Genomic DNA, 6,644 nt, shown 5'->3' with positions numbered 1-6,644 from the left:
TCCAGTCCAGAGGAAGGTCTCCTCAACAGAGAGAAAGATCTCCTGGCCGAGGAAGGAAAGTCTCACCAAAGGGAACCCTCTGAGAAAAGATACAGCCTTAGAGACAGGGATAAATTGAGAAAACCTGATAGATATCAAGATATTGATGCACGTCCCTCTCGATCTTTTCAGACTTCCTCACAGAAATCGGAAAGAAGAGGACGGTCATAACACAAGGAAGAGCACGTCAAGTCCAAAGACAAAGAACCTGCTCATCAAAGTAAAAAATCAGAATTTCACAGAAAGAAGGTAGCAAGTATTAAAATTAAACATGCCGAGGATTCTGAGGACTCAACTGAAAAACGGAGAGTGGGCCCAGACAATGCTAGACAGAGCAGCAGAAGTGACCATAGCTCGCAAGATCCTGATGAATCATCTGGAGATAGTGGACACGAATGAATACATTCAGGTGGAAACTGCAGACATACAAGTTAGCGTGCCCCATAAACTATATGAAATAACATTACGTATAAAGGGGGATAAAACTAGGAAAATAAAAGGTCTCTTTTGGGAGAATCTTTCTAAAGGCTATGACATCCTGTTAGCTGAAAAAGACTGGCCACCAGAGTTTGTCAGGGAGTGCCCGCATGGCGAAGAAATGATTATGCTTGCCTTCTCAAATCATGTCCCGATTCATGAAAAATACACATTTGCAAGAAAATTGGGAGTGGCCCAAGCCCCTGCATTATACAAAAATCATGTAGGATGGGATGAGGACTCTCCTCCCCACAAAATCCAGTTAAAAAATCAACCTACTGCTCAAAGGCAGTACCCAGTTAAACAAGAAGCTAAAAAGCAAGTCAGGGAGATCTTAGATCAACTTGAATATCAAGGGGTGATTCAAACATGCACCACACAAATGAACAATCCTTTGTTTCCTGTCTCCAAGCAAGATGATTCATATCGCCTAGTTTTGGACTACAGACATTTAAACTCCTCCTGCAAAACTTATGCAGTATAAAACTCACACAGTGCAGCACTAATGAACAACATTGTGCGCAGAAAATATAAAACGACATTAGATATCTCTAATGGATTCTTCTGTCAAAACATTGCACCTGAAAGCAGGTATTTGACCGCTTTCTCAATAATGGGGTCGCAAAAACAATTTTGCCGACTCCCACAGGGATTCAAGAATAGCCCAGGATTTTTCTCAGCAAGGGTAACAGAGTTACTACAAATATACGATGATGAGGCATTATCCTATGTCGATGACATCTATCTTACAGACGATGACCTGGAGACTCACTTAAAAAGAGTGAACATAATTCTTGGGTTCGCATCAGAGGGTTACAAGTTCAACTTTAAAAAGTCAAGAATTGCCCATCTAACAGTCCTATTTTTAGGATATGAATTATCAAGTGAAGGCAAAAGCCTGGCAGACAACTTCCTAGAGAAGTGTGCAGTACTCCAAGCACCGAAGACGCTGAAAAATTTACAATCAATACTAGGCTTCCTGAATTTCGGTAGAACATACATTTTAAATTACGCAGAGAGGGTTAAACCTCTCTATGAAATGATAAAACCTGATTTCAAACCAATACATTGGACTCAAAAACACACAGAAATTTTGAGATCATTACAGACAGACATGTTAGCTAAAACAAAACTGAAAACTCGCGAAAACGTACGCAACCTTGTAATCCGAGTTATCCCAGGAAGATGCGGATTCACATACCTGACCTCTAATGAGGAAGAAACGGTTCCTATAGCTTACAAAACACATTTGTACACTCAGGCTGAAATGAAATTCAGTTCTACAGAAAAAATTCTGACAGAGGTTCAAACTGCTGTAGCAAGAGAAAGAGCCCTAGCCCAAGGCAAAAGAATAACTGTTTATACAACAGAATCAGCCCTTGAGGCATTAACAAGTCCACGCAATCTGAATGCAGTGGCATTAGATCCAAAATGGATACAATGGGAAAATTCTCTTGCTGCAGAAGACGTGAAATACTATTTTGACCTGAAAATGAAAAAAACTAGATGATCTAGAATACGAACAAGAATATCCTCTGCCAATCGAAATTCTGCCTCTCGAACAATATACCTTTGTAATCTATATGGACAGATTTGCACACCATTACGATGTAGAGAAAAAATCCTGCAATGCAGCGTGCGCGATTTTAAAAGGTCGCTGGCGCTCTGGTAAATTCAAACCGATGATTACCAAAACTGAATCACTCAGAAACTGTTCAGCTCAGCGAGCTGAAATAAGATCTTTAAAGATGGCGCTTGAAAATGCCGATCGAGAAATTCCCCACAGTAATAGTGTGCGATTCGCATTTCTGCGTCAAGTCATACAAGATAGACATGCAGACATGGAGCAAAAACGGTTATAAAGATGACACAGGTGCCACAATAAAGCATAAAACGCTTTGGGAATAAGTAGTTCTTTTACAGAGAGAACTACAAAAGACTCACGTGATACATACACTGAGTCATAAACGTGATGGTGTTCACGTTGCAGGGAATTCATTGGCTAACAGAGCCACAGCGGAAGCGGTTCAACCGGCTTCCGTAGCCACAAAAAAGCGTTCTAAAAAACACATAGATGGAGAAACCATGCTGGCGGTAAAAGCGTCATTGAAAGGCGATTATGCAGCATTACCTCTCAACTATCCACTCAGTAATACATACATAATTAATGCAAACTCCGTTCCTTTTGCTCAAATCCCTGGAGTGATGGATAGAGTAATTCCAAACACGAACCGGAGAGTTTTCTTGGCTTTGTTGAAGACGCACACATGGGACTGGGTCCTAGGCATCAAGAGATATTGAAATCTCTAATAGAATTACAATCAGAATACTGGTGACCGGGGATGAGCTTGCAAATTTACAAATTTGCAATGGATTGTCCAGACTGCAACAGAGATCGCAGTTGTGAACCGGACCAGACTATTGCCAGGATACCTTTATTAGAAAGCATCAGGCAATCTATACGCAGAAATCCAGCCGGAGAAATGCGTCCCCATAATTATTAAGGCTAGATTCACTAATAAATGTAGACCCCAGCACTCGGCTGATGCCAGAACTGTTATAAAAGATTTGCGAGTCTTTATCGGCACATACGCAATTGACATGCTACATTCTGACCAGGGTCCTGCGTTTAGCTCTCGAGCTTACAAAGAGGCCATGACAAGCATGGGCATTGCATTGCGGTACTCTTCTCCCTTCCATCCTGAGGGAAATGCGGTAGTGGAAAGAAAAAACCGTGACATAAAGCAATCTATAACAGCTAGGGTATTGTGTTTGGGTGATGGGTGGGTAAAACATTTAATAAGTGTCCAACTTAGTCTTAATAACATGCCAAGAAATTCTCTAGGAGGTATCAGTCCGTATGAACTTTTGTTTGGTACTAGAATGATTATCCAGGATCTGGATCGTCAAACTTCAGTGGTAGAAGAAAAAACTTTTGATATCAAAGATCGTTTGGCTGTTTTACAGGACTTGAATGAAACAAGAAAGAGTCTAAGTAACATAAAGTTTAAGCCAACAACCACTGAAGAACCACCTGTCCCAGCAAGACCTGTCTGGATTCCAAAGATTGTAGATCTGGTCAGAAAAAAGATCGTGGTGAAGAAGGAATTTGGGCCTTCTTACAGAAAAGCAGTACCTGTCTTAGCTGTCAGCGGAACAAGATCAGTAGTACTACCGCCACTTGCTGGTAAAAAGGAAAACAGAATTGTTTCCATCGATCTGGTGAAACCACAAACATGTGGCCGATAATAAATTGCAGGCCCAGTGGACTACCAAGAAATAGCAGAAGACCAAACTTTGCTACAATCCAAGAGGTTCAAACTGAAAGACTAATCACATTCGATAAACCTGCAGTAAATAAAAAGAGACTATGCAACAAAGCCATGGAACTTGTGCCTCTTGAAACCCAAATTGCAACAATTCGTGATGATACACCAATCTACAACGATGTAGCATCAGAATGTACAAATGGAACAAAAGAAAATGCAAAGATCAATGGAAATCCGGAAGCAATCCCACCAATTGACAGAACCGCATCTGGCTATTTTATCAACTTTGATGACTTTTCCGATGATCCATGTGAACATGTAGAACAAGCCAGCAACAAAAACTTTCAAAGAAAAAATGACCGAGCTTATTCGCCAACTAAAAGAAACATATCTGATTTCACCATGGATTGAATTTTGGACTGTGTTAGGTGTACTTTTCCTCCTGCTTTGGCTCATCATGGTTTTGTGCTTGGGTAGATTCATTGATGGAAAATATAGTACAATGGACACAGCAAGTCAGAACAACAACTTGGTCCTAAAATCTCACAGATCCTCTCACATCGAGAACAGAGAACTATCATCAGTGAACATCACAGCCAACCCAATACCTGGGGGTATAGCATGGGACAGAACTGACTATGATATTTATGGCCCGATTGAGCTCTTGAAGTATCCACACCAGTTCAAGGTTTCCTTAAGTGACTATGTGATACCAAGTTCTTTTTCTGATGATTGGGACTTTGAAAATATTAATAATATGATGTCAGATTTAGTAATGTCAGCTACATTCACAGAACATGAGTATTTACAGGGTTCATGAAGAGTTATACTGTTACAATCACTATGGTCATCACTATTTGCATACATCTGCTCAACCTAGAAATGTTTTTACTTATAATCAATGGGAACATTGTCCAACTCCACCAAAAGTAAGTTCGAAGACATTTTATGAGAAATTTCCATACTTCTCAGGGTTTAACAACAGTGATCCAGAAACGTTTTGTTTTAAAATGTTAAATGTTAAATAAAACAGGAATGAAAACAATGTTGACAAATACTAAACTGATTTATTCTGAAAACATTTATGACAAAATGTCTATGGGGTAAATTAGGATGGCGGATGGTCTTTCCCGTCCGCCGCGGACGGAGGCAGGCAGGAGCCCTACCACGAAGGCTCGGGGTGTGAAGCACTTTCGATCCCGGCCATCTGGTCGCACGGTACCGCTCGGGCATCTGGTCGCACGCAATGCTTTCCGATGGGGGTGACCAGATGGCCAAACTTCCCTGGAAGTCCCTATGAGGTGCCATTTGCCTCCCCGATCCCAGCGAGGGCTCCAGGAGGTCGGGTACTTTCGCGCCTTGGTTCTCCTCTGTCACCTCATGTGCAAGGATTACAAGAAAAAAGGGTAATTTTCCTCCGGATTACTAGCGAGAGGGTCAGTCGCACCTCCGTGTGGTGTGGTGATTCTGAATCAGGGGAAGGGGGGACACGGCCTCCCAGGCTGGTGAGTGGGACTCCATGATTGGAATAGGCACCGAGGTGAAAATTATCAGTTTCGTGGGATTTTGAGCCCAAGACCCGCCGAGGCGGGGAATCGAACCCTGGTCCCGGGCTAGACCTCTGCATCAGGGTCTGCTGCTCTAACCATTGGGCCACACTTCTCCACTGCATGGCCGAGTGCCCGGGACGGGCTCTATGGTTTCCCTGGTAGTCCTCCCCATGGTGTCCGTGGCTTTAGGGTGCCCGGGACGGGCTTCATGGGTCCCTGGGTTATTCTCCCCTGGGCGTTCGGGTCTCCAGGCCAATGGTATGGACGAGTGCTCCATGGTTTCCCCCCGGTATTCCTCTTCCGGGTGTCCAAGCCCGAGAGCTCCAGCATCCCCACCTGTGCCTGAGGGCCAGCAGCCGGGGTCTCCGAGCCCCTCGGGAAGCCGAAGCCCTGCGTGGGCAGGTGGGAGCCCTGCCGCGAAGGCCTCGGGGCGGCCCTTTCGGTCTTGGCTATCTGGCTGCCCTGACCCCCTCGGCCATCTGGTCGCCCGCAATGCTTTCCTATGGGGCGACCAGAGAGCCGGGCTTCCCTGGAAGTCCCGATGAGGTGCCATTCGCCTCCCGGATCCCAGCCAGGGCTCCAGGAGGTCGGGCACGTTTGCGTCTAGGGTCCCCGGAGCCTCACGGTGCGCACTTGTTCCCAGAAAGCGGGGTAGCCTTCCTCCGGATTACTAGGGACAAGGTACTCTGGGACCCCTCTCGGCCTAGCGGTCCTTAGCCGGCAGCATGGGTGGGCCAGGATGTTGCCCCAGCCCCGGGTCCGTTCCTGGGCCTGCCGCGTGGCAGGAAGCCCTGGATGGGGTCCGGGAGGGCCCGGGAGGGCCCGGGGAGGTCTCTGCGCCTCCGGGCTCCCAGATGGGTCCAGGGGCCCGGCCGGGCCCCGGGTCGGGTGCCACGGCCCTGGGCCCGGTCCCCCGGCCTGCCGCACGGCCAAAGGACCATGACGGGGTTCCGTCGTGCCCAAGGAGCCTCCCCTCGCTCGGCTGAGTTCAGCAGCTCCGGCCGGGGCCCCTGAGGGCCCGGGGAGGGCGGCCTCCCCATCCCGGGCTCTGTCCTTGGTCCTGCTGCATGGCAGGGTGCCTGGGACGGGGTCCGGAGGGCCCGGGGAGGCTTCCCCTGCGCCTCCGGGCCCGGGACCCCCGGCTGGGTCTAGGGGCCCGGCCGGGCTCCGGGTTGTGTGCTACGGCCCTGGGCCCCATCCACTGACATGCCACACTGCCAAAGCCCAGGGACGGGGCTCCATTGTGCCCAGGAAGCCTCCCCTCGCTCGGCTGAGTTCAGCAGCTCCGGCCGGGGCCCCTGAGGGCCCG

The sequence above is a fragment of the Lissotriton vulgaris genome, chromosome 2_1, assembly GCF_964263255.1.
Source record: "Lissotriton vulgaris chromosome 2_1, aLisVul1.2, whole genome shotgun sequence".
NCBI lineage: Eukaryota > Metazoa > Chordata > Amphibia > Caudata > Salamandridae > Lissotriton > Lissotriton vulgaris.
This window is presented reverse-complemented; position numbering follows the sequence as displayed.